General features: G+C 35.1%; 1 protein-coding gene and 1 pseudogene across 5 annotated transcripts in view; both read left to right on the top strand.

Annotated features, from left to right (window-relative positions):
- Positions 1 to 21290, top strand: part of SOX6 (SRY-box transcription factor 6) — a 607033-nt gene that overhangs the window by 281853 nt on the left and 303890 nt on the right. The window lies entirely within an intron of this gene.
- Positions 12042 to 12519, top strand: LOC123809971 (annotated as a pseudogene).

Genomic DNA, 21290 nt, shown 5'->3' with positions numbered 1-21290 from the left:
AAAGTTTCTGATAAATTTTGGATTTTATAAAGCTATATTTTAGATCTGAGGAGATAAAATAGCTCCACCGATATTAGCGTGGATTTGACGTTTTAAAACCCTGGGTCCAACTACTCATTTGAGACATCTCATCCTATGGGATGTGCAAGGGCTTTGAAATACATAACCCACCTCTCCCTCACTTCCACTTCCGTGCTTGAGGGGCATACCTCATGAGTGACAAGCCTGTGTTACTGACATAGTAAATAACCTTTTCTGAGTAATCCTTGCTCTGGAGAATGTTTCGACTCAATCAAACTAAATATCCTCCCCTGGCCCCTAACCCTCTTCCCCTCAAATACAGGAACTGATCTATAAAAGTTTATTTATTTTGACCTATTTTAAAACAATATCTATATGATAAACAAAAATTCTTCATGTAGTAGTAGGAAAGTTATTCTCTTACAGATAGGTTCTTTGATCAACCAAATAACTCTCCAGTGTTTTATCTGCCATACCTTTAAGAAATGCCCTCTCCAAAACAGTGTTTACACTGGACTGCTGGAACACTGATGAACAAAGGGGCTGTATCTGAAGTGCCTCCTCTGAGATGGAGATTTGTGGGGAAATCAGCAGCATTTCTGTTTTGTTGTAAATTTAACCTTGATTTTTTTTTTTGTCACAGAGGGGTAGGCAGGTAAATAATAGATAAATGCATAAATGCATGGATAAATGTATAGAATGAATGAATATCAGCATCTGCCTTTGTAAACATTGTTTATATTGGTGGCTAAAGTGTGAAGAAAGACTTTGATTAATAGATTTAGGTTAAACTGCTTCCAAGATAAAAATCCTTCAGCTGTGATTAAATGATGAATTTTAGTTATCTTTGTATCACCCATCTTGTTGCCAATGTAGCTGGGCTCTAGCATAAGCGACAGTTGTCAGAAAATGAATACTTTAAAAAGGACTTCTATATCTAAATACTTATATTTAATCAGAGAGTCCTTTGGCTTCTGAAAATAAGTTGTCTAATGAGAATTTCATTTGAGCAGCTGTGACTGAGGGGGTCAACAGGCATTGCCTAGGAGAATATGGCCCAGCTGGTTAAATCTGGTTGTTGTCGTGATTTAAATGGTCAAGTGCTGCTTGTAATCCAGGACCGTCTGTTTGTAAAGGGAATAGTGAGTGCTTCAGCATAATGTACAGCTGTTTTAATCTCTCTTTAATAATAGTGCTTCGGCTACTATCATGTCTTGTGTATCATACTACTAAGTATATGATCCTAGGCTGAGTGAACTGGTTTGGGTCAGGTTCTGGTGTCATGTGAGATTGCAAAAAAAGGGATACAGTAATATAAACCTTAATTCTGAGAAAATCAAACCTTCTTTCTGACTTTTTGACCCTTTTAAAAGATTTGCGTCTTAGGTAATAATTATGATGAACGGGAGGGAATGATAAGGCTTGTAGTTACATAGAAATTGTGGAATAAGTAAGCTCTCTCTTCAACAGAGGCCGTAAACTTAATGGAAAGTATGCAGGGTTTAGGTACAGCTCCACAGGCTATCTGTTGGTCAGAAATTAGAGCATTTGTCCAGTGGAATCGTTTGCTTCAAGCTATCATGATAATGAAAGTATGTGGATTCATTTGCCTGTGTATGTAGAGAGAGGACATGAACATTTGAGCTTTGGATTCCTGGTGGGATAGGCTTTCCAATGGATTATGCAGCTGTTACCCAGCACAAGAATGAACACGTGTTTATGTGTATATCTGATGGATTATTATCATTATTCACATCTCTAAATAATAATTTGTATTTCTGCATATATTTTCACTGAATTATATTTAGTTTGCCAATATGTTGTTGTGTATTACTCATCTGATATCTTTGCTGTACTAAATGAGGGATGTGATATAGTTTAGACAATGGGAAAACTCCTTTTTGAAAGTCACATGTTTTTGAGTGTGCTGAATATGGGTTTGAATATAAGTTCTAATATTTAGAGAGTTAGTGTAGCCTACTGATAGCCTACAATAGGCTACTATGTAGCCTACAAGTGTGGGCTCTGGAGCTAGTCCGCCTATGTTTGAAACTCAGTCCAGAATTTGCCACGTGGATGACACCGGGCACCTCTCTGTGCCTCAGTTTTCTCAACCAAAAAATTGAGGACATAATTATAGTGCTATAGCGCTATCCTGAGGATCAAGATTTAGTTAATGCAACTAAAGCATTCACAGCATTGCCAGAACATAGTAAGTGCCCAGCAAATATAGCTAACCTTATTTGCTAGCTGCATGACCTTGGACAAATGATTTGTTTTGTGTTTCAGTTCCCTCACCTGTAAAACTGGATGAATGGTACCTTGCAGAGTTGTGTGAGGATTTGAAATATTATATGTATATAACACATAGTTTCTATAATTGTAATTATTAACCTATTGCTGTTGTAACTACTATTACTGTTATTATTTGGCGAAACATTTAAGAGAAATATTACAGAAAACATCCTGCACCACATGCAGAATCATAGGACGTGTCCCATGGCATTAGGGGATTTTAGCATTTGGCAGCAATGATGTTCTTGTTTTCTGGAAGGGCAATTTAGTTTAACTCTCCTCTCCAGCTTTTTGGAAAAGCTGATACTAAAATTTCCCCACTGGAAGCCAATCTTCCCTGCTGAGAAATATGCCAAATACGATGTTGTCTGCGAGAGGTTGGTAAAGCCTTGGATGAGGTTTAAAGAGCAATGTGTTAAGAGTAATGTGTTCTGTTAAAAAAAATAATCTAGTAAAAGCCCATTCTAAAAACAACAAAAAGTAACATTCATACCATTGTAAAGCATCAAAATGATCTTTTAAAACAAAATTTATGGATATTAGGTTATTGCCACTTATGATTCAAGATTGTATTGGTGAAGTGTTGAGGGTATTCCAGATCCAGACCTCCTTTTATGTTTCTCATTCATGGAGAAATTGGAAAAAATTTTGGATTTTTGCATAAGGAACACATTTAGTATTCATTATTATTTCATTTTAACTCTTTAAAATACACCTTTCCTCCCTGAGATTTTGTGTCCTTGGTCCTTTTTTAAAGAATTTGTATAATTTTCTTAGTAAATACCAGATAGTTTAATAAACATATTTTATGAAAGTATGTACCATTAGGGATTAAAATGAGGAGCAAAAACTACTGGTTTTTTAATTATGCAGAAATTTGTTTGGTATGTTTTCGTATTAAGTATATTACCTTTCTGATTTTTTGGAAAGTGGCAATCCTCTCATACAACTTTACATAAGATAGAGGTAATCACTCTAAGTCCTGTGAACTCTAGACATTCTGAACAAATCTGAGTTATTTCAATTTGCTGTTATTTTGCAACTGCTATTTACAGTGTTGGCAATATGCTAGGGAGTGGAATCGTTTTCTTAATTTCGTTTTGTGTGTCTCTGCCTTGAAAAGATACTTCAAATTTTTTGGCCCATGTTTATCTTCACAGATTTAAACATTCTGTTCTTAAAACTCTTTGTCTAAGAATGTTAACAGATACAGGCAATTGTTTCTGAGTTTTCCCTCTTACTGACCTGGGAAGCAAGAAGGTCTTTGTACTATTTTGTTGTTTAGAAAGAGGATGAAGTTTTCTTCCCCTTTCTAAAGAGGTTTGATGAAGTAAGTCATATTCTCATATGATTTTTGAGCCTGTGGAGTTTGAGTGGATCATTAATATTTTGCATTTTTCCCATTGAAATCTCATTAGATTAACTTCTTCAGTATTCATGCTCAGATTCTGAAAAGTAATAGGGGGGCAGTTTTTAGATCTATGTATTTTTATCTTATACAATATATATGGAAAATCCAATGGAAAAAATTAAAAGAAAAGGAAGTGGTAAGCTTAAATGTGTGTTTATTATATAATATTTGATGTGTTATAAAAATAAGACACCCATGAATTCATTATACAACTTAATAAAAATTACTAATACTATTAAATCTACCTATGTTTTATTCACCTGTTCAGTCATTTGTTTTCTACCTAGATGTAACTACTGCCAAACCTTTGTGTTTATCATCTTCCTTTTTTGTTTTAAAGCAGTTTTTAATATGTGCTTAAATAATACATTATTTAGCTTTGTTTGTTTTAGAACTTTATTTAAATAGTATAACACTGTAACCTTATGTGATTTGCTTTTTTATACCATAATTATATTCTAAGGTCAATTGTGCTTTGTACAGCTCTAGTTTGTTTTCATTTTTGTATAATATTCCATATATTATCCCATGGGATGCCACTCAGGAGCATACCCTCCTGTCTGCTGTCTCTGGACACTTGGGTGATTTCTAGTTTTCTGCTAGTACAATGATGGCATGAACACTCTTGCACCTGTCTTCTGATACACATGTGCATGAGTTTCTTCTCTAGGGTGTATTCCCAGGAATGGGATTGTTGTTGACAGATTTCTATATTCTTTTTCCCGTCTGTTGGAAAATATTACACAAAGAAGTTGGTGTGTGTGTGTGTGTGTGTGTGTGTGTGTGTGTGTGTGTGTGTGTTATAATCCCTGAAAGCTCTAACTTAACTGTCTATATACCTTTTGGTTCCACCTTCCTCAAAATGTCTAGTACAGTTTTCTTTTTATCACTGAGCTTTTCAGAAGCTCACAAGAGCCTTTGATGCTCCCTTCACTGCAATTTTCCTTTTTCCTTTTGTTATATCTTAATAAAATGTCTTCAGCCCTTCTTTCCACTGTGAGCACAAAAGTATTGTCATTCTCCTACTGGACTATGATGACTAGGTTTGTTAGGAAACACATTCTTCTTGCTTTTGATTCCCCTTTACTGGCATTTCCAGCTCAGTGTGGTTTCTTAAATCAAAGTAATTCTTTATCTCTATATCAGGTTCACACTAATTTTTTCTTAAATGTCTTTTTCATATTCAAAGTGAACTAGCAAATCCCATTGGTTATAGCACCATTCTATCCAACATTTATATTGAAATAGATATATATTTTTTTAGCCAAAGAGCTGACTTGTTATCTGTAAACCTTTACCTTTTCCTCATAATGTTTAATTTGAGAATCCTTTCAGAAATTGGCCTTGATTTGATATACATTCTTGTCCTCACTCTGATAACTTACTAGTTTATACCTAATAATTTATTATTTAGTTCATTAATTGATTTTCTTAGCACTGGTTTCTTACTTTGGAAAATGAAGACATTGGTTTAGCATTGAAGAATAAGTTCTAAAATTCTATGCTAGCTTTGATTTTCCTTTAGAGTTTCTATCTAAATTTTGACATCCACTATTAGTGATTTTCTTTTTCAAGCTGTTTTCAGACTAAACAAGTCACCTGAACAAATCTCATGAGTCATTTTCTTTTATTATGCTGAACTCGCCTTTAATATTTTCAATCTCTTTTTTTCTGATATTAGAAGCTTTATGAAGCTAGAGATAAAAGCTTCTACCTATTTTTGATGTCTAAAAAAGCCATTATCCAATGAAGTACTTGTAGACAAATCCACAGATAACTGGCTCAGAGAGTGCCAATTATGGTTTGAGAGACCAACAGACAGAGGGTCGTATTACTAGGGTGCCATGTTCCAGAAGGAGGTAAAAGTCAGTAATTCTACCTTTTGGCTGGGCTGTTGCAAAGGGGTCTTTGGTCTGAGAGGGAATTCATGGCTATAATTAATAGTCACGTGAGGCTTTGGTTTAATGTTGAATAACTGTGACACTTAGACCTATCAACTTAGACCTGTCATAGTTTTCTTAAGGGTTTGAGTGTAACTGAGGAACCATCACTGAGGCCAGGCATGTACTCTCAGAATGAAACGATAGAATATAGGCCATTCACTAGCACTGGGAGTGCAGAAGTCAGAGGCCTCTGGACTTCCGGAATTGCTCTCACATAATGGATTGAAAATGAGTACAAACAAATAGATAACTAGAAAAAAATTGAAGATATAATGAACAATAACTGAAAAATGTCCTGGCTGGCGTAGCTCAGTGGATTGAGGATGGGCTGCGAACCAAAGTGTTGCAGGTTCGATTCCCAGTCATGGTACGTACCTGGGTTGCAGGCCATGACCCCCAGCAGCCGCACATTGATGTTTCTCTCTCTCTCTTTCTCCCTCCCTTTGCTCTCTAAAAAAAAATAATAAAATCTTTAAAAAATGTGACAAAGTGTTGAGTTATTTGCAACAAGGAACATGGTAGTAGCAACAGGAGCTAATATATGATTTTTGAATGAAGGCCACCTATAGTTGAAGGGCAGTTTTTAGAGTGTCTGACAGGTTGGGCTCACTAGATGCCATCCCGTCCAGAGTGCAGTAATAGGTTTAACGGGAGCTTTCTCCCAGATCCCTCAGAAATGCCTTTTATCTTTTACTCTTTGCTCATGTTGTAGGCTGGGAAGAGATGGGAAATTTGAGAATTGATGGCTATGCAGCACATTGTTTTGGAGCTATTTCTCTTTGTTTTCAGGTAGAAGAGGGAGACTAGAGGAACCTACCTGATGTACCTAATGTAAAAAGTCCTAAAAATTATTCTTTAGCCTTTTTGAAAATATTTTAGGTTATCACATATAGCGAGAGTACCATTTTGGAATATAGAGGACAGCAGTAAATTAGCATCGTTTGTTTATATATATTATTGTCACAAACTCATGTGTCTCAAAGCTAAGGTATTAATTTTATTTCTCCATTATTCATTTTAATTTAACTCTTAAACCCCCATTTTGACTAATAGCAGAATGTCTGGTCTCACTTCTGGTAAACTCAGTAACTTCAGGATCTGACTTAAGTCAGTTAGACGTATGTCCTGTCCACTTCTTCATGGTGTGATCTGACATTCAGGGGCTGTAGGCATTTTACTGGCATTGGAGCATTGGTATCTGGCCAATGATCATCAATCTCTATTATGCTTGGAATAAAATTCAGTGCTTAAAACAAACAGCATACTCTGGCTTTCAAGGCCCATCTTATATTACCTGACCCTTTTCTCAGGCCACTCCAGATACACTGTCCTTTCCAACCACGCCTCTCCCTCCCCCAGCATATTTTAGTTTCTTTTTACTTATTTTTCCATGTATATAGAATGATTTTTTTTAGATCTATGTATACTGGCTCCATCTTATCATTCAGATCTCAGCTTATCACTTCCTCAGAAAAGCCTTCCTTAACCTCTAAATGCGAAATAGACTCCAGTTATTCTTTAACATGTTACTCTGTTTCATTTTCACCTTAGCATTTCTCACTACTTGATATGCTCTTGTTCATTTGTCTTCTTAATTGTCTGTCTCACTCCACTAAGGGGGGGAGTCAAGGACAGCAGAGACACTGTCTGATTTGTCCACTGCTGTATTCCCAGTACCTAATACTGACTGGGCCCTAAAACCTTTATTAAATATTTGTTGATTGAATGAGTAAGTGAAAATTGTTACCTAAATAATCTGGAATGGTAACTCTTGTTTTCACTTCTGCCTCTCCTGTCTTTGTATTTATTGATTTTTTTTCTCCCCACACTCTATTAGGCCTCTCTTAACCATATCTTTTTCTTTAATAATATTGCAGGCCAGTGTAGGAATTCAAAATAATTCCCCCTTTCTTGGCCTTTCATTCTCTATATTGGTGCATATAACCTATTTACAAGTCAGTTGCCAAGGAGAATGTGATTCCAGAAAGAATTGTATTTTTTATTGTCTGCTAAATTAGACATACACTTATTAACTACTCTGAAAACATAACCTTTCAGTTCTCAGTTTACCATAATTGTATGCAGATCTATAACCCTTTTGATGAAGTTGCATAAGTGAATAAAGCTTTTAGATATACCCTAATTATTTGAACCATTGTGAAAAATGGAGAGCCACTGCCTCTCACTCTGTGTGGCTACTTCACCCTTTACTTGTTGTGTAGTCAGTAGTATCTTCAGAGGTTAGGGGGATTCATTTTTGGTTCCTAATAGAAACTAGCTCCTCTGATGTTTGCCTAGCTTAATTTTTTTTGTAGTAGTAATACTTATTCATCATCCTCCATATCTGCTGCACTTTGTTTTCTTTGACATGAATATAACTTGGATACATGTTAGAGCCACTACACACCATTAGAATTTGGTTCATGGTGTAAACTTTCCCAAGTGAGCACTCAGATCAAGAGACTGGAAGATGTAACAATGCCATGACAGGGTTTCTGATCTAAAATGTCAGCACTGTATTGAAGTTGAATCAGTCCAATGCACTTCATGTTCAGTCATTATCCTACCTACCTAGAAAATCTCCTGTGTCCCATTATTTATCTAAGTTTCCCATATATTTTATTATATACTAAAGCCAGATCATATCTGATCTTCTACTAACTACTTTAGATCTCATAATTTCTTCCTTTTGTAAAATTTGTGGAATTTAAAAAAGTCAAATTCAAAAGTTGCCAGTGTGGGGCGGTGGGAAAATAGGGAGAGGTTAATAAAAGATACAACCTTTCAGCTCTAAGGTGAATAAGGTGTGAGGAGCTAATGTATGACCCAGTGACTATAGTGGATAACACTGTAGTGTATAATTGAAGTTTACTAAGATTAGTATGAATCTTAGCAGAGTACAACTTCAGTATTCTTAAACTCCTTTCCACAAAAAGGAGTAAATAGGTGAGGTGATGGATGTATTGGTTAACACGGATGAGAGGAACCCTTTTACAATGTATCTGTATCAAATCATCCTTTTGTATACTTTGAATATCTTATAGTTATGCAATTTTACCCCAGTAAAGCTGAAAAACATTCCATTTATCAATAGATTATAACTGATTATAATTTTTGCTATTTTTAAAATTGAGCTAATTATAGATTCACATGGAGTTATAAGAAATAATACAGAGCGATCCAGTGTGAACTTTGTCCATTTTTCCCCAATGGTCACATTTTGCAAAAACATATCACAATCAGGTTATTGACATTGATACAGTCCATTCATATTTCTCCAGTTTTAATTGTACTTAGTTCTGTGGGGGTGTGTATATTAAGTTCTGCACAGTGCTATCACCTGTAAATCACCTGTGTAAGTTCATTTTCCACCACTACAATCAAGATACAGAATAGTTTAAATATAACACAAATCCCTGTGTCTTCTTTGTCAGCATTTGGTTTTGTCACATTCATTTTAGCCATTCTGAGATAGGTGTAATAGTATCTCAACATGGCTTTACATTGTATTTCTCTTATAGCTTGTTTGCCATCTATATATCTATCTTACCTGGTGAAATATCTATTCACATTTTTGTCTATTTTTAATTGGATTTTTTAACTTTAGAGTTATGAGAGTTCTTTTTAATTCTAGATACTAGTCTTATGTTGGACATGTGGTTTGCCAATATTTTCTCTCAGTCTGTGTATTGTCTTTTCATTTTCTTTACATGGGCTTTCACAGAGCAGAGGTTTATACCTTTGAAGAGGTCTAATTAAGCAATTTTTAAAAATATTTTAGGGGTAGTACTTTTGGTGTCAAGACAAAGAACATGTTTGCTTAGCCCAATATCCTAAACATTTCCTCCTATGTTTTTTTCCTAAAAGATTTATAATTTTACATTTTGTGTTTAAGTCTACAATCCACTTAGAGTTAATTTTTGTATCAGGTGTGAGGTTTAGGTCACATTATTGCATAAAGTGTGAGGGTTAGGGTTCATGTTTTTTGCAGGGTCATTAGATATAAAAGTATATAAATATAAAAATTATATTTCTCTATATTAGCTATGATAACTGAAATAAAAAAACCCAATACATTTACAATCATTCCCAATAAAGTGAAAAGCTCAGTTATACATTTAACAAAACATATACAATATCTGGTGAGGAAATTACAAAATGCTGATAGAAGAAGACCTAAATAAATGGCAAGACATACTATGTCATGGTTGGAAGACTCAATATGATAAATATGTCAGTTCTTCACCAAATGATCTGTATGTTTAAGGCAATTCCTATCAAAATCACAGCAAGACTACCATGTACATAGACAACCATTTGAAAATTTATGTAAAAAGGGACAGGACCTAGAATAGCTAAGATATTCTTGACAAAGAAGAGTGCAATGTTAGAAATCACTCTACCCAATATCAAGGTTTACTACGTAGCTACAATAATTAAAACAGTGTGGTTTTGGCAGAGATAGAGACACATTGATCAATGGAACATAATAGAGAACCCATAAATAGAACCACAAAAATACGCTCAAGTGATTTTTGACAAAAATGAAAAGTATTACTTGCTATTTTATATTTATTGATCTTGTCACCCAAGATGATTGTAATTTCCTTGAGGGACAGACCGTATCCTTCATCTATCTTCCCAATGCCTAGTTTAGATATTAGTGTATAATGTGTGTTAACTTAAAAATCTATTTGTTTATAAAAGGTTCCAGAGAGATTAATAATATTATGTTTCAAAGGAGATGAATAGATTCAATTTTTAGAGTATCTCTTCAGTTAAAAAAGGCATTATATATATGCTCATTATTTCTATAAGCATTTATTAAGCTCTTTCATCTGGTAGTACAGTGGGCCTGGGGTGAGGAGAGGTAAAAATGGAGAAAGAGGAGGAGAAGAAGATGAATACAGGGAGAAATAGATGGTTTTTAGTTGCTCACGGTTTAGGGGGGAAAGAGATGCACATAGAGTAATTCATATTACAGTAAGTACTATGGTAGAAGATGCTTCAAAATGCATTTTAAAGCATCTTCTGCTTGATCAGAACAGGGAACCAACATTGTGCCTAGGAGATCTTGGAAGGGATCTGCAGACATTTGAACTGGATTTTGATGAATTATGTTATTTATAGTGAAGAAGAGAGAGAATCCAAGGTAGTGAAAACAGCATGTATCAAGTTTCAGTGGTACAAATAAACCTGTGAGTTTGGTGAATTTATGAAGTTTGGTGTGGCAAGGATAGGAGACACAACTGAAAAAAATAGATTGAGACCATTCTAAAGAGTTTGGATTTTCTTTCGGGTAGTAGGGAGCAACTGAGAACTTTTTAAGTAGGTGACTGAGTGACAATTAGACGTGTTTTTTAGAAAAGTAACGTTGGTGGCATTGTGACTATCAGTTGGAAAGCAGCAAGCCAAATGAAGGAAAATCTTTTAGCAGGCTGTTCTAATGGGCTATGTGTGTACTGCTAGGAGTCTAAACATAAAGCAGTGGCAGTGGATAGGGTAGAGGAATCAGAATGTGTGTGTGTGTGTGTGTGTGTGTGTGTGTGTGTGTGTGTGTGTGTATAAGGTTGCTAATTAGCTAGAGGGTTGTGAGGAGGTTAGGGGAGATTCAAAGACAATTAGAGTACCCTAGTAGACTGATTTAATGGTAAGGCTGTTAAGAAAGTGAATACACTCTTTTGATAAGCAGCCTAACATCACTTCTGAAAATGGTTTGCTATTTCACTTGACCCAGAAACCCTCACAAAATCATGCAAAATCCTACAAAAGTATTAAGCCCTGACCAGATGGCTTAGTTGGTTGGAGCATTGTCTCATACACCAAAAGGTTGTGGGTTCAATTCCTGGTCAGGGCACATACCTAGATTGCAGGTTTGAGTCTTAGATAGGGCGCTTATGGGAGGCAACTGATTGATGTTTCTCTCATATCAATGCTTCTCTCTCCCTCTGTCTGTCTCGACCCCACTTCCTATCTCTCTAAAATCAATAGACATATTTTAAAAAGAGGTGCAAATCTTTGTGTTCACTTTAAGAACACTTGCAAACAACCAGAACAGGAACAGAATCATAGATATAGAGATCATTTGGAGATCATTAGCTGGGAGGAGGAGGGGTGAGAATGGGGGGAAAGATACAGGGATTAAGAAGCATAAATGATAGGTATAAAACAGACAGGGGGATGTTAAGAACAGTGTAGGAAATAGAGAAGCCAAAGAATTTATATGCATGACCCATGGACATGAACTAAGAGGGGGGATTGCTGGAGCGCAGGGGGTACTGGGTGGAAAGGAGCAAAGGGAAAAATTGAGACAACTGTAATAGCATAATCAATAAAATATACTTTAAAAAATAAATTAAATTAGAAATTTAAAAAAATCTTGTGAAACTGCCCAGGCCATCAAGTATATGCATATCTGAAAAGTCACCAAGTAGCTGAAGGGCGTTACTTTTCAGAAGCAATGTGTGGCATTCTGTTGTTACAATGGTGAAATTGGCAGGTGTGCCCAGGCCAAACAGTGGGGCTGGATACAGGGCTGATGGCCCCAAAAGATTGCTGAATTTTTACTGTATACACTTAAAAATGCAGTTGGTAGTGCAGAACTTAGGGGTGCAGATGTAGATTCTCGGGCCATTGAGCACATTCAGGTGAACAAAGCTCCCAAGATGCAATGCAGAACTTACAGAGCTCATAGACGGATGAACCCACACACGAGCTCTCCCTGCCACACTGAGAGCATCCTCATTGAAGAAGAGCAGGTTGTCCCTAAACCAGGAGAGGAGGTTGCACTGAAGAAAAACAAAACAAAACAAACCCCCAAAGAAACAAAAACTTATGTCCTGGGAGTAAATTAAGCATAAAATAAATGGCAGCAAAAATCAATGTGATTTCATGAAGAAAAATAGTGGTTTAGTGACTAGTTAGGGGGATGAGGTTAGGGACTCAGGTTAGGGAAGAGAAGCTAATGAGAAAAAGAAGAAAAGTTATGGTGTAGTTTCAGATGTATTCACCTGGATTCAGATTATTTTTTTTCAATTTTTGTACCTTGATCAAATGTATGTCACTCAAGTCACTGCATGTGATCCCTTATCAGAGAGTGCTTAATAGTTATTATTGGATAAGGAACCAAATTTAATACAGAAAACAAAGGCCATGGTATTTGGACTTAGAGTACCAATTAATTGCCAAAGAAAAACTTGCTTTCTTGTAAGACATATAGATCTAGAAGTGTTGAGGTGGCCTGGGCTTAAGTCAATTTCCTAGTTGTTTAGGTGAACAGCCTCAGGTTTCTCTGGTGATGATGAACTTAGTTTTTGTTAGCCCCACTTGCTCTGCCATTCCTGCTGTTTTGCAACAGGGCTTAAAAGTGCTTTAAGTGCTTGTGACCGTGGTAATGAATGAAAATGTCTTTCCAGCACTGAGAGGATTGCATTAGACTGAATAGTCACCTCACTTGTAAAAGCACTATTAGAGAGGGGCAGCTGTAAGTAAGGATAACGATTTGTGTCCACTGCTTATTTACTGAAAATTGTCAATGTATTATTTATTGAGAGCTCTCCAGACAGTGCTTGTCAGAATGAAAATGTCAGCTCTGAGCAAAATGTTATAATACATAATAAAAATGCTAGGTACGCATTTTAGGGAGACAACTAATTAGACCTGCTTTTTCTTAAGGAAGGGGAAGTAAAAATGTCTAATAGTGGGGATTTTCTCCGTTTGTGTCAGTCCTTTCCTGTTCCCCTGCTCAGCGCAGTATTTGTCTTAGAAACTTCCCATGCCTGAGAAATTATGTGAACAACTTTGCATTGTTGCCGTTAGACACCCTGAGCAGTGAGGAGGCTTGCTGGCGGAGGAAGGGTCCAACTTGCCATCCCACAGTGAGCAGCTGCCCTCACCTCCATGTCTCGTCTGAAATTAGATGTCACTTCCTCCCTGAGCAGTGCTCGTGGAAAACTGCCTCCAGTGTAAACAACATAAAATTATTAAGCTTATTCCTCAGCCGTGCTAATTAACCCCAAACAAATTTCACATTAAGGAAACAGAATTCAATCAATGTAAATGTTATTGCTGTGTATTACTGTAAGCAATAATATAGTGGCTAAAATAATTAATTATTTTGGAGTTTTTTTAAAGAAAGTATTCTTTTTTATGGTGTTGCAAAATATTTTGTGGATTTTTCTCCCTTTCTTCAGTCTTTCCTGGCATAGAATTTAAAAGACTTGTCTGGTAAAGCGTGGGTAATGTGCAGTCGTTTTTTTACAGGAAGAGAAAAATATATTTTGGAGTGCTTCAGGTTTACCCAGTCTAGTGTGTTTTCATTGGCAGTGCATAGGCCGATTTCGACTCCCCCTACCTATTGTAGTCTGCCACTCATTGTAGCAGTTTCCTATCCCTTTTCCTGCCCGTCTTAAATATAAAAAGTGATGATGGTGGTATTAGGAATGATTTTTTAAAAAGGATGGTTAAATACAATCTTTTTTTGAGGGGAGAAAAATGAAATATTATTTTACCGTATTTTACGTTTGGGAAACAATTTTTTAAAAAAAATCTAGGCTTACATAGGAAGTCATATTATCCTCTTCAAGGTAATTTTCTTACATTTTTGAAAACCACCAGATTTCTAAACAATTGCTTGGTTGTGCCTGTGATAACTTTGGATAAAATTTATTGTTATTGTCTTCATCATTCTCAAAGACCTTTGAAGACATGAAGTGCAGAAGCCAGATGACATGTCATTTTGTTTTTCATGCTGTAAAATGTACATTTGATTAATACACAGTTATTTAGCAGAGATAGCATAGTCTAAGATGTATAGGACACAAATCAAATATGATTTATATTAAGATTTCTTGAGATATAATAACCCTTTAATCAATATACATTAGCAAGTGTTAAATTAACTTTAAAATGTAATTTAACAAAATGAGTAACATAATAAAACTAAAGGTTACTTTTAAATTTAACATAAACCACTTCATTGTAATTTTACCATCTTCTAGCAAATAGCAAACTCCTCTACCCCCAATTAGTTCAGAATCCTATTTCATGGCTACTCTGAATTCTTTACTCTTCTCTGTTAAAACTCCATCTTCATCTTGGTAGAAGTATTGAATCTTTTCATGACAACTTAAATACCTAACAAGCTGGTTGCTACTAAATATTTACAGTGATGTCAAAACTTGTAACAAGAACGCGTGTTCCAAGGAATAGCTGGAGCATGCTACTAAAAAAATAAAAATTAAAAATATAAATTTTTATAATGTAGTTGAGAAATTAAAATCTTGTGTAAAGACTGTCTTAAGATAATATCTGAATGTACCATTTTTAAAATTATATATTTGGTTTCAACTGACTTGTTCCAAATGATTGCATGTATTTTGATTTAGTTCTTTTGTTTCTATAGTAAGGGAGTTATTTTCCTTTTGATGTCTTTGGACATTTATTCTTAACTTTCCAAATAGAAAATAACTTTAGATTTTATTTATTTGTATACATAAGAAGTTGATAATGTACCAAAGATTATAGGACTATATATTCAATAAATTTAAAATCACATAAAATTTAGACAACAAATAATTTGTATTGAACATTTGTATACATTTTAGATGTTTATGTCTCTAAATATACTAAAAGCAAAATCTTTAAATGATATGCATAATATAGCAAAGAATACAGGATGGCTAAATTTGATAACTGACACTTGATTTGCCCTCTGGTAATCTCACTTTTAGGTTTGCCCACCTAGAAAATACAGGGTGGGGCAAAAGTAGATTTACATTGTTCATATGGAAAATAATACAATAATTAACAAATAATAATATAAGAATAAACTCTGTGCTTTGCATATGCACAATTGCAAACCTATTTTTGCCCTCCCCATGTTAAACTGTGTAATTTCTGTGATTAATATTCCTAGATTTTAAAGTTAACTATAATACCAAGCCAAAAATGCAATAAAATTCTAAAGTAAGGGTCTTAATTAGAAGGAAATGTGTTGGTATATCTTAAAATGAGATGCAAAGGGTTCACATCCAGTACTTTATCTTCTTTAAGACTATAATTGACAAACTGCAGTAATCACTCTTTTACGTATTCTTCTCCCTATCTTGAATTCATTTAAAACAATATGAAAGTGAAAAAAGTAAAAAGAGACTCCAGAATTTTGAAATCTAGTGGTCCTCAAGTGATGGGAAAATAGCCAAGGTGTCACAGCTAATTTCTGACCATGTTTTATGAGTTCTGCTGTTCCTTATTCCCACTGTCAGCCTGGGAATCCCTGAGGCTGTGCAAACTGGCCAAACATCACTCAATCCCAGTTTTATATCCCTTTTTAATAATGTTGAGTCTATTCCGTCCAACTTTGATTCAGAGAACCTGCTTGTCTTGAAAAAGCGATATATTTAATCAGTGACTCTGTCTCCAGCATAGCTCCCACTGCGTGTGACTAGAGCCGAGAGCAGTGCAGTGGTCTGTCACTTCTGTTTGAATGGGTAATGTGGAGCCCGTCAGCTGAAAAGACAGGAGCTGGAACTGCTTGTTAGGACACATGATCAAAAGCCACTCTCTGCTTTCTGCCAATCAAACCTCATGTCGTCTTGTGGGGCAGACATTAAATAGATTTTTTTTTCTGCCTTACACTGTGGGCATTTTGCCAGTTTGACATGTGAACTGTTACAAAAGATGGCAGAGTTTCGACTGCTTGCTGACTGCTTTAAAATATTACTGAACACTTGTTGTCAAAATGAAATATTCATAATACTGTATTATGATAAATTCTTTGAAGTGTGATTTGGTACCTTTATCTTGTAATTAGTGGATTTTTTTTTTCTGGGACAGAAGAAACAATAGACAATTGCTTCTTGGGTAAAAGTAAGAGAGACAAAACCCTATGAATTGATCCACTTGCAAAGCCAATGCAACCGTATGGCTGTTTGAATAAGATGATAATTACTTTGTGAAAATAACATTAGTGAATTAAATGTTATTTTGCATTCTCTCTCCTCTGCTTTAAAAATTATTACTTCCTTTAAGTCAGGGTAAATGAGTGGTTTTAGTATTATATTTTAGACAAAAACATCAAAAACTACATTTTGAAATTTAATTCAGGATCTTATTCCCTTTGCTTATTGAGAAGATAGACAAATTTCTAAATCCTAATACAAACTGTGATTTGCAGCTACCCAAATGGATAATTTTACTCTGCTTTTTCTTTTCCTCATTCTCTGAAGAATCCCCCATTATATCACCACCTCATCTTTGTAGCCATTGCAACCCAGTGATGATTGTGATATAGACCTAACTTGTAAGCTTTTTAAAAAGAAGAATGAATACCTAAGTACATTTCACCTAAAAGGCCACTGGAATTGGTATTTCCTACAATTTCAAACTCCCAGATAACTGTTTCAAAGCTGTTAAATCTTAGGTGGTGCTTTGAATTCACCAAACTTGCCACTTGGTACTTGCTGTTTCTTCTCATAATGATCATTTTAAAAGGAGTTAAACATTTTCACCAAAACATACCATGGCAATCTAGTGGAACTCATTTAAACAGTGAGCTACACATAAACAGCTGCTCCTTCAATAAGCCATTCTTTATAATACCCTTATTACCTTCTAGTGTCTCAAATTCTGATTAGTCAACAGTGCTGATTGCTGTACGGCATTCCGTTGCCCATCTCCCTCCTGCTCAGCTGCTCATGTCTTAGTTGTTATTTGATTACAACACAACTTGTGCATTGTTTCCCCAAGTTGTTCCTCATAATGTGTCGCAAAACTCTGAATTATCCAGGCACACTGGGATGGTGTGATACTGACTTTCTTTACACACATTGAAACTCTCTGAATAAAGCATGGTATAAAAAAATACAACTATGGAACGCTTAGATTGGAAAGAATATCTTTGACTTAAAACTCAGTGCTTATGATCAAATTATGAAACAAGGATTAAGTATGTGAAGTATTTTAAAAAGCATTATGGTACTTTACAAATGTAAAGAGTTATAAAATTGTTATATAATGGTTATTAAATTTCAGCCAGTTATAAAGTCCTGGAAGAGGTAATTATGTAAGTAGATCTCCACAAAAAAAGCCTATAGGACATTCATCTTTGCCCCAGGACGACATAATTTTAGTCCAATTACTGTGCAGCACCAGCAAGGCCCCCTCTAAATAGGACAGCATGTTGGAAGTTTAAGTTATGATGAAATAAGTAAGGGTGGGAAAAATCTCTATAATGAAGTTTGAATTTCAGCTATTCCTTTGTTGTGACCCCCTGGAATCTGCTCTTGGTGAGTAGGAAATGCTGACACACTAGAAATGCAACCCCAGTAAAGGCCCTAAATCTGTCATTGTGTTCTGGAGCCTGCTCTGAAAATAGCAAAGCTCTTTTGGTAAATTAAAATCGGTGTGAATGGGAACAGATGTTGACACACTTTACTTTATCTTCAGGGATGCCAGTTACAGAGGAGAGGGTCAGCAAGGTTAGATGTAGGAAATATAGGAAGTGTGCAAACTTGCTCTATAAAGAGAGCTCTATTTTAGGATGTTAGTCAATTGAATTGTATTATCTGTGGTGGTTAGGTAAGAATTATACCTACATTACTTTATCTAGAGGAAAAATGAAGGAGATGGCATTTATCTCTTTTTGATGTTCCCTTGTCATTGTGTCTCTTCTTCATCAAACTGTGTTGGCTATAAACTGTCTCAGACAACTATTAGGTTTTACCTCCCAACATCATTTTGGCATAGCTTTCTAAAGTATTTGTTGAATCCTAATGCCACAGTAGAGTCTTTGTACTGATATTTGTCAAAAATAATGAAAATGGTTTATGTTCTAAAAATGTACAATTTATCAAATAGCTTGTATAGTCAATTTAAATAAGTCTGGTAGAAGTTTCAGTCTGGATTTGAAAAAATAGCATAGGATGAATTTATTTATAAGAACCTTAATAGTTTCTCTCAATTCCTTTTACATTTTAGATTACCTTATAATTTTCTAAATCTACATGAACAATAATGATCAATTTTGTCAGTATTATTCACACCTTTTATTAATTTAACATAGATGAATAAATGTGAATGTTGTGAAGAGTTGATTGGGAATAGATTTTAAATCTGACAGTTAGATTACAGGGTACCTAAGAAAAAATGGCTCTTTCAATAGGTACCTAGTAATTTAATTCTTGTTTGAAATTATTATAATTTATTACAGTGTGTGGGTCCTAATGAATGTCTACTATTAAATGAAAAGGAGAAATTGAAATTAAGATTATGAAATTCTTTTAACTCATATCTTAAAATCCACTTAAACAATTCAGGAGACATTAATAAGCTATGTGGGTTTCTTTCCATATTCTGTAATGGCAAATATAAACATTTAAAGATTCTAAAAAATGTTGAATGCTATTAAACCTCAAAGCATGAAATGTTGGAATTTTATAAAATAGTAGTAGCCATTATAATGGCATTAAAATTGGCAACTCCATTTAAATATTTATTTGGATAATACACAGACTTTTCTATAGCATTTGAATTTTCCAGAAATGACTAGGTTTCCTTCATGTTCAACACTTAATGTACGACAATTTGAGATTTCATAGACCTATAAACTATACCAGATTAACATTCTAAAATTTCCAGATACCAAGGAGATTTATAAAGTGTGAGTAAAAATATATAAATAAAACTGTCTAAATACCCACAGGCATTTGAAGTTGTTGCTTACTCCTAGATCTACGTAAAACCTGTCATGTACACAAATTGAAGATCAGGTCTTTGAAAAGTGATAAATATCACTTTTCAATAAAAGTGGACAAAACAATAAATATATGACCATTTTTCTATCCTGAGAGATGATCTGAAATGTTATTTGAAAGTCCTGATGTGTATGTTACATGGGAAGAAGTCCCTCTCACAATTGGACCATGCTTTTTTGAAAGTCATTTAAGAAAGAAAATCATGTTGATTCCCCATTTGAATTTCAAACCATTAGCATGCTTACCTATAGCCCCTAAGTTTTGTTTCCTAATTTCCAGAGCTTGCTTTCTTTTTCTTTTTTTAAATTGAGGTTTCTGTCATGCATGCATAAGCTAGTAACTAGTTTATATAGAAAGAGAGAAAAATAAATTAAACAAGTTAGTGATAAGTTTACATTTGATTGCAGGGACTAACCCTACTCTAGACTTTTGACAGCCTCAGAACAATACTAGCATAGCAGGCTTCGGGCCTGGCCCCTCTCACTGAGACAATCCCCTACCAACTCCCATTATAAGAAATAAAGTGTAACTTCTTCAGAGAGTGGTTATTTGGGTAGTTTTGTTTGTTGGTTGATTTTCACTGGATTTCCTTTGAGGCGGTGGAGCCACAACTCCATTGTTCTCCTTTGTCATAAAATTCTCTATCTTCACATTCCCCTCATTCTCAGCCCCACTGAAGGGTATATTGTCCAAAGAATGTAGTGAGAGTGCTAGCTCTTTTTATATGGGAAGGTGATTTGTTGTCTCTGATAATCGAATCATTGGGCTCAAGTTAGCTCAGGCATCCAAAAGAAATAAAGGGCAGAGATATAAGTACAGTAGTGTTCTTTTAGTAGTGATTACTGATCTCTTTTTAAAATGTCTACAGTAGTTGTTAAATAAGGAAACAATTGGATAGAATTCATTTTGCCTAAGTTCCTATAAATAAAGCCTTTTCTCATCTATCAGTAATGTCCACGTGGTCACTGTTTATCACCGTAACTAGTTCCAACAGTTAAATTCCGGTGTCTCTCATCTTCTGTTACAAAAGGCTAACTGCTGGCCAAGTGCAACATGGGGATGGGTCAGAAAGATGTAACTTTCTCATGTTCAGTTTGAGAACATGATGGTTGTGCTGTGAAAAACTGCTCCTTTAAAATATTTTTGCTAATTGTGATGAAGTAACTTTAAAATATTAACTTTGAAAAGCATTGGCAATTTATAAAACCATATCTACTGTTTCATTTAATTAGATTTTTTTTCTCCTTTGTGCCTATTTAAACTCTAAATGAAAGATGGAAATATGTTTGCTCTAACACATTTGATGTGATTGAGATGAGATTAAGTGGTTTAAATGATTTAAAAATTATATTTACTTTAGTGCAATCTGTTAGGTTCAATGCTAATCTGTCTTTTAGTTTGCTTTGTGGCATAGCAAACCAAGCACTGAGGGTTAAACTGTTCAGCACATTGGTACAGTGAAAAATCTGGGTTCCCTCTCTCCTTCCCAGTTACTGAATTCTTCAGTCAAAGTTAAATTTGCTGCTCAGACATTAGCTGTACTTCTTAGCAATGACCTTGTGGGGTAGAGAGGCATGGCACAGTGGCACTTTCCAGCTGTATTCAGCCTATCCGTCGGGGTATAATCATGCTCAGTCCCAGCACCGCAGGCTTGGACATATGTTGAGTTTTATTTCTTTCTTCTGACATTAATCCTATTCACCAGCTGTTCTGCCAGCTGCCATTCTTCAGTCTAGAGATTACATTTTGGGGGATACCAACAAAGGTCTAGTTGACCACTGCTTTCATTTTCTTTTCTTCCCTTGTTCTTTAGAAATGACTGGGTCTGGGGGTCAGGAGAACTCAATCTTTTCCCACTATCACCTC

The sequence above is a fragment of the Phyllostomus hastatus genome, unplaced genomic scaffold, assembly GCF_019186645.2.
Source record: "Phyllostomus hastatus isolate PE091 unplaced genomic scaffold, TTU_PhHast_1.1 phas_scaffold_585, whole genome shotgun sequence".
Taxonomy (NCBI): domain Eukaryota; kingdom Metazoa; phylum Chordata; class Mammalia; order Chiroptera; family Phyllostomidae; genus Phyllostomus; species Phyllostomus hastatus.
Note: the sequence above shows the minus strand (reverse complement) of the source record. Positions and strands in the feature narration are given on the sequence as shown.